Here is a 17,204-nt window from a genome sequence, read left to right on the forward strand (position 1 = left end):
ATTGTTTAATGTGATAATAAAACATATTTGGTTTAGTTACTTTTTTCTCAACTTGTTTCTCTAACTTTATAGCAAGTCAAGCTAACTTGCACTGCAGAGCAGCTAGCTAAAAGCTAGGCTAGGTCGACGATACCATTGTAGCAAGCAACTTACACCTAATAATTATTTTAATTTTAAGTTATTACTATGGGCCCAATTTCATGTTATATGTATTGAATTAAAAATAAAATAAATCGTGAACATGAAAAATAAAGTTGAGAATGTAAAATTATATTTTTGAGGATGGGTGAAATAATGGATGTTGAAATCAAAAACCAAACAATTGGAAGCAAAATGTATAGAATTGTAAACAAAAATAAGACATCAAAAGCAAAACCCCAAAACTTGTAAGCAAATAATTTTAAAGGAGAGCAAAACTCTATGACAAATGATATTGGCGCAGTTGTATGGCGAACCAGTTACCAACACCTGCACAACAGGTAATTCATATGTCTATCTAAGTAGTTAGATGGTTTGTCATTAAATGTATTAGATAGACATGCTTATAATATCCGTACATTATTGACCCGTGACTAACAATTTTGAAGTAAATTGGCTAAAACCCTAAAATGAGGTGATGTCAGGTCTACTTAAGTAGGCAATAAAAAAAAGCCTGTCTATCATGATCATTGATTCGGTTAAGACTAACCATCACTTCAAAACTAGCAGACCAACTGACCAACTGAAAGCAAAGAAACAGACATGAAAGCAAAGATACGACTAGCGTGACCTAAAGGTAGTACATGTAGGCAAGAGCGTAGGCAATTTGTATTCAAAAGGATTGGTTGCTGGGAAAGTGTAACCAAGTTACACATGGAATAAAGAAACATACAGTCAATAATACAAAATGTCTATATACAGTGTGTGCAAATGAGGTAGGATAAGGGAGGTAAGGCAATAAATAGGCCATAGTGGTGAAATAATTACGATATAGCAATTAAACACTGGAGTGATAGATGTGCAGAAGATGAGTGTGCAAGTAGAGATACTGGGGTGCAAAGGAGCAAAATAAATAACAGTATGGGGATGTGGGTAGTTGGATGGGTTATTTACAGATGGGCTATGTACAGGTGCAGTGATCTGTGAGCTGCTCTGACAGCTGGTGCTTAAAGCTAGTGAGGGAGATATGAGTCTCCAGCTTCAGTGATTTTTGCAGTTCGTTTCAGTCATTGGAAGCAGAGAACTGGAAGGAAAGGTGGCCGAAGGAGGAATTGGCTTTGGGGGGGGAACAGTGAAATAAACCTGTTGGAGCGCGTGTTACAGGTGGATGCTGCTATGGAGACCAGTGAGCTGAGATAAGGGGGAGCTTTACCTAGCAAAGACTTACAGATGACCTGGAGCCAGTGGGTTTGGCGACGAATATGAAGCGAGGGCCAGCCAACGAGAGCATACAGGTCACAGTGGTGGGTAGTATATGGGGCTTTGGTGACAAAACGGATGGCACTGTGATAGACTGCATCCAATTTGCTGAGTAGAGTGTTGGAGGCTATTTTGTAAATTACATCGCCGAAGTCAAGGATCGGTAGGATAGTCAGTTTTACGAGGGTATGTTTGGCAGCATGAGTGAAGGATGCTTTGTTGTGAAATAGGAAGCCAATTCTAGATGTAATTTTGGATTGGAGATGCTTAATGTGAGTCTGGAAGGAGAGTTTACAGTCTAACCAGACACCTAGGTATTTGTAGTTGTCCACATATTCTCAGTCAGAACCGTCCAGGGTAGTGATGCCGGACGGGCGGGCAGGTGTGGGTAGCGATCGGTTGAAGAGCATGCATTTAGTTTGACTTGCATTTAAGAGCAGTTGGAGGTCACGGAAGGAGAGTTGTGTGGCATTGAAGCTCGTCTGGAGGTTGGTTAACACAGTGTTCAAAGAAGGGCCAGAAGCATACAAAATGGTGTCGTCTGCGTAGAGGTGGATCCGAGAATCACCAACAGCAAGAGCGACATCATTGATGTATGCAGAGAAAAAAGTTGGCACGAGGATTGAACCCTGTGGCACCTCCATAGAGATTGCCAGAGGTCCGGACAACAGGCCCTCTGATTTGACACACTGAACTCTGTCTGAGAAGTAGTTGGTGAACCAGGCGAGGCAGTCATTTGAGAAACCAAGGCTGATGAGTCTGCCAATAAGAATTTGAAGATTGACAGAGTCGAAAGCCTTGGCCAGGTCGATGAATACAGCTGCACAGTATTGTCTCTTATCGATGGTGGTTATGATATCGTTTAGGACCTTGAGCGTGGCTGAGGTGCACCCATGGCCAGCTTGGAAACCAGATTGCATAGCGGAGAAGGTATGGTGGGATTCAAAATGGTCGGTGATCTGTTTGTTAACTTGGCTTTCGAAAGACCTTAGAAAGGCAGGGCTTTATAGATATAGGTCGGTAGCAGTTTGGGTGTAGAGTGTGTCCCCCTTTGAAGAGGGGGATGACCGCGGCAGCTTTCCAATCTTTGGGGATCTCAGATGATACGAAAGAGAGGTTGAACAGACTAGTAAAAGGGGTTGCAACAATTTTGGCAGATAATTGTAGAAAGAGAGGGTCCAGATTGTCTAGCCCGGCTGATTTCTAGGGGTCCAGATTTTGCAACTCTTTCAGAACATCAGCTATCTGGATTTGGGTAAAGAAGAAATGGGGGAGGCTTGGGCAAGTTGCCGTGTGGGTTGCAGGGCTGTTGACCGGGGTAGGGGTCGCCAGGTGGAAAGCATGGCCAGCCATAGAAAAATGTTTATTGAAATTCTCAATCTGATTTATCAGTGGTAATAGTGTTTCCTAGCCTCAGTACAGTGGGCAGCTGGGAGGAGGTGCTCTTATTCTCCATGGACTTTACAGTGTCCCAGAACTTTTTCGATGCAAATCTCTGTTTGAAAAAGCTAGCCTTTGCTTTCCTAACTGTCTGTGTATTTATTGGTTCCTAAATTCCCTGAAAAGTTGCATATCGCGGGGGCTATTCGATTCTAATGCAGTATGCCACAGGATGTTTTTGTGCTGGTCAAGGGCAGTCAGGTCTGGAATGAACCAAGGGCTATATCTGTTACAGGTTCTACATTTTTTGAATTGGGCATGCTTATTTAAGATGGTGAGGAAAGCACTTTTAAAGAATAACCAGGCATCCTCTACAGACGGAATGAGGTCAATATCCTTCCAGGATACCCGGGCCATGTCAATTAGAAAGGCCTACTCACTGAAGTGTTTTAAGGAGCGTTTGACAGGGATGAGGGGTGGGGGTTTGACCGCAGACCCATTACGGATGAAGGCAATAAGGCAGTGATCGCTGAGATCCTGGTTGAAGACAGCAGAGGTGCATTTGGAGGGCAGGTTGGTTAGGATGATATCTTTGAGGGTCCCCATGTTTACAGATCTGGGGTTGTGCCTGGTAGGTTCATTGATAATTTGTGTGAGATTGAGGGCATCAAGTTTAGATTGTAGGATGGCTGGGGTGTTAAGCATGTCCCAGTTTAGGTCACCTAACAGCAGGAGCTCTGAAGATAGATGGGGGGCAATCAATTCACATATGGTACAGGTGGGGGCAGAAGGTGGTCTGTAGCAAGCGGCAAAGGTGAGACTTGTTTCTGGAAAGGTGGATTTTTAAAAGTAGAAGCTCAAATAGTTTGGGCACAAATCTGGATAGTAAGACAGAACTCTGCAGGCTAACTCTGCCCTCTTTGGAAGTTCGATCTTGTCGGAAAATGTTATAGTTAGGGATGGAAATGTCAAGGTTTTCAGACACGGCTAGGACATCTGGGTTGGCAGAGTGTGCTAAAGCAGTGAATAAAACAAACTTAGGGAGGAGGCTTCTAATGTTAACATGCATGAAACAAAGGCTTTTACGGTTACATAAGTCAACAAATGAGAGTGCCTGGGGAATGGGAGTGGAGCTAGGCACTGCAGGGCCTGGATTAACTCTCCATCACCAGAGGAACAGAGGAGGAGTAGGATAAGTGTAGAAAAGGCCCATGGAGTTGGTGGAATAATCCTTTAATTCATTGCCACTTACTCAGCTTTAATTGGGTCAGGTGGAAATGTCCGACAGATCTCAACTCCATAAAAGGAGGAAATTGCCATCGCCTGATCTCGCTGCTTTCTGTTCCTTAACTCCGTCTAATCCAGAAGTTCTGTGCGTCCATGAATCCATGTAAATCCACCTACTCTGTTACCTTTCATCTGAACTATCTGTGGCGATGGGGGGAGTGGGCCATCAGTTATTGCTTATAGTTATTACCGCGGAGCGCAGCTTGGAGCGCACGCTTCAAACATATTGTGTAATGTGAATTGCCAATGATCATGGCCCTACGGATCCTCATAGGCCAATTATGCAATCGATATGGTTAATATGTAATGAAATTAATTATATGTACACATTAAGACAATTGAAAGGGTGAAATGAGAAACGTCATTATTTGCTAACTGATCGACTTTGATACCAAACTAATGGGGATTATAGATTGAATAACCATTCACTGTTTGTATTCTTTCCTGATTTATGATAAATAGTTACAAGCCTAAATGACTCACGGATGATTACTATTGACTTCTTAATGAACTGGATTGTTGACTTCCCTAATTATGTTAATCATGAATGATTGTTATGATATGATCTTTGGGATGAGGAATTTGATTGGATACATGTTATTTGTTTCCTTTGTGATGCAGCACAGACTACTCAGTAAATATACCACTTTATGGTTATAGGAATTCCTGCCTCAGTCTCATCCATTCCTCTGTCACCTGACACGTGACCACCTGTTCACCTTCAATGTCAGTCATCCTAACCCACACAGATTCCACTAATCTTTCAATAAGGGTACGTCTAAAGGCTATAAGAACTGGTTGTCTAGTACGTTCAGAACAGAGAGTAAAAGGAGCATGTTTCTGGGCACGGTAGAATAGATTCAAGGCATAATGTACAGACAAAGGGTATGGTAGGATGTGAATACAGTGGAGGTAAACCTGTGCATTGAGTGACGATGAGGGAGATATTGTCTCTAGAAACATAATTTAAACCAGATGAGGTCACCGCATGTGTGGGAGGTGGAACTAAAGGGTTAACTATTAACATATTGAGCAGGGCTAGAGGCTCTACAGTGAAATAATTACTAACCAAAACAGCAATGGACAAGGCATATTGACATTAGGGAGAGGCACGCGTAGCCGAGTGATTATAGGTGTCCAGTGAGTAGCTCGGCGGGCAGGGGACACGGCGATTCAGACAGCTAGCGGGCCGGGGATAGCAAGCTTTTAGAAGGGCCTTAGAGGTAGTTGCGACGGAAGAAGTCTGTTGTAGCCCCCTCGTGCTGTTACGTCGGGAGACCAGTCGTCATGGATCAGCAGGGCTCCGTGTGGTAAAGAGGTCCAGGCCAATTGGCAAAATAGGTATAGTGGCCAAAGAATTTGTCCGATGCGCCTCTTCAGCTAACAGTCCGATATGCTCTAGACAGCTAGTGGGCCGTGACTAGCAGGCTAGCAGATGGGCATTCAGGGGACGTCTCCATGGAGGAGCCAGTTGAAAAAAACCCTCGGGCGAATTACATCGGTAGTCCAGTCATGATGGGTCCGAGGGGCTCCTTGTAAAATAGGTATTGTAGCCCAAAGAGTGGCTGATGGGAGTTTTGCCCTAGCTTTAAAATGATTTGCTTGCAAGTTTTGGGGTTTTGATGTTTTATTTTTGTTTACAATTATATACATTTTGCTTCCAATTGTTTGGTTTTTGATTTCAACATCCCATTATTTCACCCGTCCTTGAAAGTATAATGATTACATTCTCAACTTTATATTTCATGTTCAGGATTGATTTCATTTTGAATTCAATACATGTGGTGTGAATTTGACTCCATAGGACTGGCTGGGCTGAAGACTATGAATAGTTTTAACATTTTCAAAATAGGTGGATTCCGTCTTGCAATGGAAGCCTCAACTGCAAGGGGTTTTGTGTTTCCACTCCTTTCTGGACGTCCCCATTGAAATGCATGACATCCGGCGCAACATAACGGAATGCTTATTGGTAATGTGAATGAGGGGATGGTTTGGGATTCACCGTAAGTGTTGCAACGAAAACCGTTAAAGAATCAAACACCAAATGTAGCGAAACAGGGATGGAACTACCTGAATTTCACCAATAGAAACTCTTGTTTTCGGTGCAAAACATTTTACGTTTGGAATAAACTGTTTCTGTTGTGAAACATTTTGCAACAGAATCTACGTAATGAATACACTTCTGGTTCAGCAAGGCTTTCCCTACATCCACGTGTGGAACTTTCCAGAAAATTCCTGTGCGAACGCAAACTGGAACACCATAGATCAGGGTTGGGCAACTTTGATGGTGGTGGGGGCCACACAAAAATCTGAACTCATCATAAGGGGCTGCAGTAACATGCTGAAATTATACACATTTTGCCATAGGGCTGAGAGAAGAGTTTGCAATTTCATAACAAATTTCATGTAATTCTACTCATTTTGCCATTGGGCAGAGGAAAATTAGTTTTACAACTAATTTCCTGCAATTCTACAAATTTTTGTCATTGGGTGGAGATAAATGTTTGCAGTTTTTAATATGAGATCTGAGTGAGAGTGACTAACAAAATCAATGGGGGACCCCGGTCAGTAATTCAACCATGATTAGGCCTACTACAAGTTTAGAAAGCTGGCCGCTAGACTAATTTACCAATTTAAAAATGTTTAGCTGACTTGGGCTTAATGAGTTACAATCAGTGCAGGACATAAGAGAAAAACTGCTGATGCACAGCCACGTTTTGAAATTGCACCTTGTGTATTATACCATTCTAACTAGCAACAGTAAATTGAGACCCCGCCTGGGGGGGGATTGATCCGAGGGCCTTCAAAAAAGGGGTGCATGCCTGTCATAGATGGTTTGCTTGTATAAACCTGTGGTAAAAACCTGATAAACTGCTTTATCATTTGATCATCATCTGCTTTATCAGGGATCATTTGGGATATTGGCATGGAAGCCCTTTATCTTCTTCCATTTTTAAGTTAAAGTCAATGCTAATGACTGAAAGTCTATGGTAACAGCTAACTCACCTGAAAACCACTCACCTGCATCAACATGTCCTTCATTATGTCTCATAATGTGCAACATGAAAAACTATTAAAATTAAAAAGCTTTGCAAGCTGAAGTCAATGAACATTTCACAACTGTGGCCCTTTGGTAAAGCCTACTTGAACTTTGAGCAAAAATAATGTGAGTTGGTCAAAGACAACTCTTAAATGTGTGGGTGAATCCAAGGGTGTTTTTCATCTTCTGTTCAAATGATATTCCCCCGACATTGTAACCGATTTCAAATGGTGCTAGAAATAGAGGAGACTCTAAACACCAAAAGAAAATGGTCAACCTTGGCAAGAGGGGTCATGAAGGAGGGCGGCAAGGTGTGAGGGGGGGGGGCAAATTACGTTAACAATATCCGCCATGCCAAATGTGTGAGAAATTATGAGACCGATGTAGGCCTACTGTATGCCTTCATCCATCCTGCTTTAAATTGTGTCTTTCTTACACCAAGAACACTGATTTCAAATGGTGCTAGATATGTTATTGATACTCTAAAACACTGTCTGAAACCAGTTTCCAGGGGAAGTTATGAACAGGGCTGTGTATGAGTCTGCATTGGCCTCCCAAGTCATCCAGCCCTTTAGAAGTTTCAGAATAAAAATGGTTATTATCAACTGTTGAATAAACAGTGGGTGCTGTCTGTGCATTGCTTTCAGTCCTTATTGAACAGTATCAGCCACATTTGCATGAAAATAGGCTTAAAAGGCAAGTGCAATTTATCATAGCATGATGTCAATCATAAGGGCTAAAAAGTGCATAGACAAACGTTTCAGTTATTCAACCATCATCAGGTCATCAATGTATCACTTTTGGCATCATGCAGAAATACGAATTACATATCTTTACATTTCTCATCTCTTCTTTTGGATTTGTCAAAATTATTACTAGTACTATCATGTAAAGTGCATTCGGAAAGTATTCAGACCCGTTGACCTTTTACACATTTTGTTATGTTACAGCCTTAATGGATTAAATTATTATTTTTCCATTATCAATCTACACACAATACCCCATAATGACAAAGCAAAAACAGGTTTTTAGAAATGTTTTCAAATGTATTACAGATAAACAGAAATATCACATTTACACCCTTTACTCAGTAATTTGTTGAAGCACCTTTGACAGCGATTACAGCCTCTCTTATTTGGGGAGTTTCTCCCATTCTTCTCTGCAGATCAGCTCAAGCTCTGTCAGGTTGGATGGGAAGCGTCGCTGCACAGCTATTTTCAGGTCTCTCCAGAGATGTTAGATCGGATTCAAGTACGGACTCTGGCTGAGCCACTCAAGGAAATTCAGAGACTCGCCCCGAAGCCACTCCTGCATTGTTTTGGCTGTGTGCTTAGGGTCGTTGTCCAGTTAGACTGGGGTGAACGTTCACCTTCCGAGGTCCTGAGTGCTCTGGAGCGGGTTTTCATCAAGGATTTCTCTGTACTTCGCTCCGTTCATCTTTCTGTCGATCCTGATTAGCCTCCCAGTCCCTGCCATTGAAAAACATCCCCACAGCATGATGCTGCCACCACCACCATGCTTCACCGTAGGGATGGTGCCAGGTTTTCTCCAGACATGACGCTTGGCATTCAGGCCAAAGAGTTGAATCTTGGTTTCATCAGACCAGAGAACATTGTTTCTCATGGTCTGAGAGTCTATAAAAAGGCACATGACAGCCCACACACTCCAAGTAGGCTGAGCATTCCACTGAGGAGTGGCTTCCATCTGGCCACTCTACCATAAAGACCTGAATACTTTCCGAATGCACGGTATCAACAGATTTTGATTTAAGACATCTTTGCAGGATGGGTACCAAAGCCAAGGTGCACATGTACCATCATCATGGATACCTTAGAAGGAAGAAGATGCCCAGTGTCACCAATTGAGCAGTTGTCCAACATCCTGCCTCCACAGCTGGTTAGGTACAACACCACCACCCCATTAAAACCTCTTAAGGATCTACGGGATCAGTGTCCCTATACTGGGAGGGTTGTTGCTAACATGCCCTAATGTGACTAGAATGACACAAGTAACAGCAAACTGTCCAGGACATAGACATGTCTTATATGGGCAGCAAGCTTAAATTATTGTTAATCTAACTGCACTGTCCAATTAACAGTAGCTATTACAGTGAAAAAATACCATGCTATTGTTTGAAGAGAGTGAACAGTTATGAATTTGAAAATGTATCAATAAACCAATTAGGCACATTTGGGCAGACTTGATAACATTTTGAACAGTACTGCAATGGATCATTGCATCAGTCTAAAACGTTGCACATACACTGCTGCCAACAACAACAAAACTTTTATCACGGCAACTGGTTTGATACATTCACCTCTGAAGGTAAATAATGTACTTACGTTCAGTAATTGTGCTCTGATTTGTCATCCTGAGTGTTCCAGAGATAAAATATAGCATAGTGTTGTTTGATAAAATACATTTTTATATTGAAATGTAGGAACTGGGTTCTACAGTTTGAACCCCTGCTATCTCTGTATTCTCCTACAATAATTTCACATTTCCACAAACTTCAAAGTGTTTCCTTTCAAATGGTATGAAGAATATGCATTTCCTTGCTTCAGGCCCTGAGCTAGAGGCAGTTAGATTTGGGTATGTCATTTTAGGTGGACATTTAAAAAAGGTTACGATCCTTAAGAGGTTTTAACAATATCTTATATGTTCAGTACTTTCCCCTTGCCATTATTATAGCATGGCCAATCTTAAGATCACGATTGAGCTGTAAAATATATAATTTTCTTTATCTTAACTCTATTTTTTGAACTGCATTGTTGGTTAAGGGCTTGTAAGTAAGCATTTCACAGTAAGATGTATTCAGCGCATGTGACAAATACAATTTGATTTGATCTTGTCAAAGAGCCATTTAGGCCCATTTTAGACGTATACATGCCTCCTGTAACACCCTATGTTCTGTGAACCGTACATGATACAGACACCGCCAGCAGCATACCACCCTCCATCTCATGGCACTTATTGTAGGGGTGTTGCGATAAATTAACCCTGGTGTCCTGGCTAAATTCCTAATCTGACCCTCATACCATCACGGTCACCTAATCATCCCCAGTTTACAATTGGTTCATTCCTCTCCCCTGTAACTATTCTCCAGGTTGTTGCTGTAAATGAGAATGTGTTCTCAGTCAACGTACCTGATAAAAAAAAATAACATATTGGTGTCATTTTACTCCTTATAGGGTTGATATAGCCTAGATTCTGAAATAAACATTTTCAAATGAATTTATTCAAATTTAAACATATTAATATTAATATCTCAAAATTACCCTTTTTGAATTAGCTTATTTTAGGACACATTGTTTGTAAAAATACAATACGTCAAATTCGTAACAACACGTACAATTTCAACGGTGGGCTCTCTGTTACTTTTAATGATGAAATTGACATGATTGGTTAATGACCAACAGCCTTCCTTTAGGATTGCACATTCAGCAAATCACCAGCAGAGGGAGTTCCCTTTGAATCCATTTCCCCATTCACTGTGTTGGTAGTGCACATAAAATTGATCATACCTTCAGAATTTGCAGCGAGCCCACTCTGAAATCTTTATGTACTTGTTCCAAACAATATGTCTTAAAATAAACACAACCAAAATGGGTACTTTTGACAGAGTAATATATATTTTTTTAATAAATAAGAATTTTTCTGTATTTTCTGTATGTATGTACAATCCACAGATCATAGGCTGTTACAGGAGGCATGTATAGGTCAAAAATGTCCTAAAAAGGCCCCTTTCATCATGATGAAAAAAATGTTGTGTGATACAAATGTAAAAAGCATATCAAACATCCTTCCTCACAATTAAGTTTCTATGTTAAAATTGCCAGAACAATTTGTGATACCAAAAATTATTTCCGGCTACGCTGGCATGTATCTCCCAGATATGACGACGAGAAACTCAAGAGACTATTTAGCCAATCAAACTGTAAGGACTTCTGGAGTTAACTAAATCACAGAGGTTCATGGCTTGGAATCATGTGTAGAGTTTCACTAAGTCTGTTGGTAAGGTTGAATTTGATTTCATCTCCGAGTTGTATGAGAGAACATTTGATTACCTTGTACAGATGCATGTTGTCAAGTAGAGAACTGCAGGCCCATCTCTCTGCTTAATAGCATTCTGGGATGCATCCCATCTTTCTGGCCACCATCGGGTCTCAGCTCTGCCAGAGACAACATAAGAGAGATGAGTGTCATCTTCACTGTTTAAGTGAGTGTGTGTTTCAAGGAATGAGTTACTGTGTTGGTTATGCAGAATTGGAGAGAGAAAGAGGATAAAAGTATCTAACTGTACTCAGAACTAGGAACACAATATCTGGGTTAAAATAGTCACTGTCTTCCTCAATCACGCTACATTTTAAAAGATCTCTACCATAAAACCAAAAACAACAATGCCTCTAAAGCCAATTAGTGGCCATCTTCCACTTCCTGGTTGTCATCCAATAAGAGGACACAGGGTCCTCCTCATAGACTAATAGGGGGGAAATGCATCCACTTAGCCTGTGGTCCAGTTGCTGCATGAGAAAGTATCCCATCCGATTACGACTGCTGCTTATGTTGAGTCACCAAGCGAGCAAGTTTAACGACTCCTCTCATATGGAACCATGATATACAGGACTCTGTTGTGCCGCTTTAAGAGAGAAGCTCTTCCAGGAAGCACAACTCGGATCCCTCCCCTGACTGACTGACATGGGATTGGAGAGAGCAAGAGAGGCAGGGAGAAAGTGAGAGAGATGAGGGAAGAAAAAGGCACAGATCCAGCTTGTCCCTCTGCTGGGACACTGAGGAGGAGAGAAGTAGAGATCACTGCATCAAGGCATGGGCCTTCAAGAGCCACACAGCAACTAATTTCCTGGCAGGAGATGTACGCCACTCACCCCAGAGCTCACTGCAGGAAAAGTGGGTAGGGTGGGCGGGTGCAACTGGATGGCACCGTGGACGAACCCAGGCCAGGGTAAAAAAAAAGAAGTCCTCTACCCATCTCTTCATGGTCTCCTGCGGATTTTCTGAAAATCAACATGTGCCTTGTACATGTATCCTCCCCTGACCCTCCCTCTGTCCACACCTGACATGCATGCACTTTTTTGACCCATCGAGGTTTTCACTGCAGCTGTGAGAGTCGTTCAGAGGAGAAATGATCTGGAATGAGAAGAAAACATATCTCTCACTGCAAGGATATTCATTCCAAAGAAGTACATCTGAAAATCTGGCTGCAACCCGGGTAATGTGCGCCACACAATCAGCATCCTGCAGCTTATCCACACTCTTCCTTGGATGAATACAGAATCTCAAATGACAATGCTGTAGAGCACAGTTAATAAATACAAACATAACAAAATGCACGGCAAGGTAAACCCTCAAGGTAAACCAAGGCTTTAAAGTTCTGCCTGATCGAAAATAAAATGACCCTGGCCTCAACATGCTGTTGCCCTGCGGATGTGGAAAAACTGACGTAGCAACTAATTCCAAAATCTCCTCCTCTGTCTCCCTGTCACAATTTCCTGTCTCTCACCCCTCTGGCCATATTCTCACTACACTGACTGCTACAGTTGTTTTATTTTCTCACGTCAACAATACGAGTTTAGTCTGACAGTTAGCCTCACTCACAAACAGAAGCACAGTCTCTCCAATGGGGTGATGCAGTTGTTCTTTCTCCAAACATTCCCACTGTATACCTAAAAACAAATGCAGCTATTTAAACTACTCAGGCTGGCAGACTCACCACTACGTTGTCATCTAGTTTAAGAGCCACCGCAAGCTCCTCCTCTCTCTTCCCTCTCCCTGTTTTTGCTCTTCTCTTTCCTCACAGCTTTAACATTGTCATCGTGAACTGGGTCCCTCGCGCACCCTCTCTCTACTGTTCGCAGTTGCTCTGTTTTCTGTTTCAGAGCTGAGTTTGCTTCTGCTTACCAAGTCACCTGACTGTCTACTGCTTTTAAAGGCACATCGTACCCTTTTAAACCAAAACAAAGGCCTGTTTTGGTTTTGTGAGGCCATTTTGTGGCCCTTTTTAGGCAGTCAACAGGGTGCCAGTTGTTATTGCAAAACCTATAGTTTTAACTATTGCACTGTTGGAGCTAGAAACATAAGCATTTCACTGCACCTGCGATTGTATCTGAAAATGTGTTCACGACCAATACAATTTGATGTAATTTGATATAGGGTACGTACATTGTTTGTAGAGCCATTTATACTTTAAGGCATGCTTTACTCATTTTAGGACATCCCATTGTCTATGATGAGGCAGGAGTGGCTGTTGTTGAGAAGGGGAAAGGCACTGGTACAGGTCATTCAAGGCTAGAGCATTTGCATGGGTTCCAGACGCAACATGGAGGGCTGGGTGGAGGGGGGCAGGTGACAAAAAGCATAGACAGATTATCCTCTTATAGATTAGAGGTCCTAATTTATCTACCATGCAATGAGATGACAGAGACTATAATAACATTCAAACATGTACATTCAAAAGTTAATCCTATGAAATAATATGATGAATATATTCCCATGTCTTATATGTTGTATAATGTAAGAGGGAGGGGGCACATTGATTTATATGGTAAATTACAGAAATAGCTACCCTCTCTACACATCAGCCACTCTGCAATGAAGGAGAGAAGGTGTAGCAAAGCTTTGTTGTCTACGTTGCTGAGGTGCAGTGATACCCCAGGGACTCTGAAAGGAAAAGCAACGAATTGAGAAATTCTGTGAGAGATGAGATAGTGGGCAACCTGCTCAGGCTCCTGATATGCGTGACATTGTGTTTTGCTGGCAGGAGGGTGGGGTTAGCAGCAAGGCTATTGACGGAAGAGTTGGCTAACACCCTGTACACTCTGTTCCACCTCTTGCTCTGTCTGTAGTGAAATGTAAGCTGCACGTCACATGATCAAAGAGGTGGTTTGTGTGCATCACAGAGTGGAAGACAAATTATCTGCAGTTTTTTGCCTATGAGGTCTGTCTGTTTCGTACAAATACTTTGTAGTCTATAAACTCACTAGGCTTAACATGAAAGTACTTACTACTGTATATGCAGGGAATTACTGGAATGGAGTTGTGCATCTCACTGACATATTGGAAAGAATAGTATTTTTAACAGGGAAAATAACAAAGCGATGCACATTTTAATAATATGAGCACAATAGGTTTTTCCCCTCAGCAGCACTTTTAAGTGCAGAGCTGATAATGATGCCTGTGAACGAACACCGCTTCTTCCCACTTGTCTATTTATACATCATCATCCAGCAGGCAGTGGGGTTTAATTTGAACACTTTCATCTCTTTAGCAGTATTCCACCTCCCAAACACTCATCTCCATGTAGAAGGGATCCGTTGTAAAGACACGTGCCAGGGTTGCTGTTTTCTCTAAATTGAATTTACAGGTGATTCAGTTCCTGCAGTAAACAACATTTAGTTTGGATGTTTTCTTGCCATTGCTACAGATTGAGAGATACTGAGTATTGACAGACAAAAATAGCATTTGCTATTTCTAAACTCAATTTAGTTGTACATGTCTTTCTTTCATAGTCCTCAACAAATGCATTGATGTTAGATGTCAAAATCAAGCTTTATTTATACAGCACATTTCAGACATGGAATGAAACGCAACGTGTTTTACAGGAGAAAAAAAACACAAAAATAAATGAAAATAAAAATAAAAGCTGAAATACTTACTACATTACAAACATAAGATAAAATATATGCATGTGTGTCTGCTTTTTTGTTTGGCTGGAACAGCAGCCTCACAGAATAATAGAAAAACTGCTGTCTCTGAAAGTGGGTCAGTTCATAAACTGGTCAGTAGAGGGAGGATATGGTAAATATTTGCATCATTTGTTATGAAACAACTATTTTGTGTTGGTTTTTATATCAAAATCTGAAGAAACATTGAGTCCAGAGTCTACGACATCCTGCAAGCTTTCAATGCACAGATGCTAAATGCATATTTCTATTCAGAATATAACTGGGGAAGTTATTTTAAAACACCATTATTTTTCACATACAAGATTTCTAGCCTGAGGTGGCATAAAGCAGATCTACTTGCCAGGTGTCGTCAGCGATGGTCCTGTACTGTGACTCCGAGACATTTTCACCTGTGTAGTTTCATGACCTTCCCCCAGGGGGAAGCAGTGGGATGGTGCTAGACATCAACCGTTTGGGTCATTGGCCAGGACTGGGAAGCTTGTGGCTTGACTGTCAACAATAGTGGCATCACAACAGGTGTGTCAAGCTCCAATTGTGATGTGGGCTTTTTCTGGCATGTGTAAGTTTTATTCTGCTCCCAGTAGAAACGAGCCAAGCCTGCTAAAGGACTTAACCTGCTTGGATGCCCTGGCATGCCTCCAATACAAAAGGGGAGAAATCTAGGGGTTTAGCGTCTATTATTTTTCACATTTATAAAACTGAGCTCATTTAGGCCCCCTTAGCTGTTTATTATGTCTGTAAATGATTGTAATATGGTGCTAAACTCTCTTTAATATGAAAAGTAACTACCTAGAGATGATAATATGATGCCATGAATAGAGAAAAGGCAACACCGTCATGGGAATATTGCTGAACAGCGCCCCCATCCTTATTGGAACAGGGTGTTTTGGTTTCTTTACATCTATATTTGCATTTAACATGTTGGTCATTTAGCAGATGCTGATCAAGTGCGCACTGTCATGCAATCCCAACAAAATAAGTGTCATTATGGCCTTCATTCACATACAGGCATAACATTAATATTTAACAACGCTAGTAGCACCGGTAGTCCTTTACAAACACGAATTTACTGATGATAAAAGCACCATCTTAATTAATTGATCAATAGATTGTTTGTTATAACAATATTAGAACATGTTATTTTTCTATATCTCTTATTTTTATTATTGAGATGTGTTGTGTTTGATAATAATGTTTATGGCCACGAGGACATCATTGACCTACCATTATGAAGTGCGTAACATCCTCCTCGCTCCTACGACACGATTGTTTACACACATCCATCTCTTGCGCAGCATCCTATTCCCAATCCCGGTTTCACACGCCATCTCGTCGCCAACATTTTAGCCTACCTGACATTCCTTTATACAAAACAAATATCCTATATTCAGTAAAGGTTTAATCGCCCCAAGGTATGTTTCTAAGCGGTTTCCAGGATCTGTGGTTTGACTTCAATTCCCACCGGATTCCACTGTGTTTGTCGCAATAGCACTCGCTCCCTCTGACGCAGTCAAATTTACCTAGTTACCTATCGATCGTAACTAATTGAGAATGGTAATTTTATTTTATTAATGTCTACCTCCACTATGTATCGCTTACTAAATTGCCATTTTCAGATTGATTTGAAGATTAAGAACATTTTGAGAGGACCATCATATTCATAATGCATTTATTATATGCTATACCCTATACACTTTGTTAAGAAATTGTTTGAGATAACATTTACATTTTAGTCATTTAACAGTCTTTACTAGGCTACATAGCTTGCATTAAGCTACTGAAATAGGTTATGCATTTCTGTATTTCCTAGAATAAAAATATGGCTTTGCCTACTTGGACAGCCTGAAATAGCTTACCTCAAAGTATGTTTTCTTTCCTCCCTTGGGGACCCACTCAGCTAGATCATGTTTTCAATAACTGGGTTGTCACCTGTTTCTATGAACGTGTAATGTCATTATTTTCTATCTTGAAGCACTGCTCACATTGTTACAGTATCCCCATCGACTTTTCCAAAGCGAACCCCGCCCATTACACGCCTCCGTTCGCTCGTTGGCCAGATTCTGGTATTATTTTGCCTACGTTGGAATCACATGTGGTTGACGCATGTTTACAAACATTGGAAGACATCACATGGCGATGGGACCCAGTTTACCGCAAACCACTCGACGTTAACGCATCGAATGGAACCAATGCAAGTAGGCCTGCAGGGGGTTTACATAATCCCTTCAGGCTTCAAAATAAACATCTTCACATGGATATACCATTGCCTTGTGCATGTTTACAATAGACCCTCCATAATGTTTGATAGTAAAATAGGCCTATAGGATTTTAGTAGCTTATAGTAAGTAGGAGGCTATAGGGTATAGTGTCTTACATAATTACTTTTTTATGTGGGG

The 17,204-nt window shown here is 41.3% G+C and overlaps 1 long non-coding RNA gene across 3 annotated transcripts; it reads right to left on the reverse strand.

Annotated features, from left to right (window-relative positions):
- Window positions 1-8,644: 8,644 nt before the first annotated feature.
- Window positions 8,645-16,874, reverse strand: LOC112218754. 3 transcript variants are annotated; one of them, XR_002948659.2, is made up of 5 exons: window positions 16,665-16,874; window positions 13,689-13,783; window positions 13,286-13,450; window positions 11,173-12,253; window positions 8,645-8,934 (listed from the first exon to the last, which is right to left on the reverse strand). It is a non-coding gene; the product is annotated as an uncharacterized LOC112218754 (long non-coding RNA). The 3 variants fall into 3 exon arrangements; XR_006078630.1 differs by lacking the exons at window positions 13,286-13,450; window positions 13,689-13,783 and having other exon boundaries at window positions 11,173-11,895; window positions 11,992-12,253; window positions 16,665-16,858; XR_002948656.2 differs by lacking the exons at window positions 13,286-13,450; window positions 13,689-13,783 and having other exon boundaries at window positions 16,665-16,858.
- Between the last annotated feature and the right edge of the window lie 330 nt (window positions 16,875-17,204).

This window comes from Oncorhynchus tshawytscha, linkage group LG02 (assembly GCF_018296145.1).
Source record: "Oncorhynchus tshawytscha isolate Ot180627B linkage group LG02, Otsh_v2.0, whole genome shotgun sequence".
NCBI classification, from domain to species: Eukaryota; Metazoa; Chordata; class Actinopteri; order Salmoniformes; family Salmonidae; genus Oncorhynchus; species Oncorhynchus tshawytscha.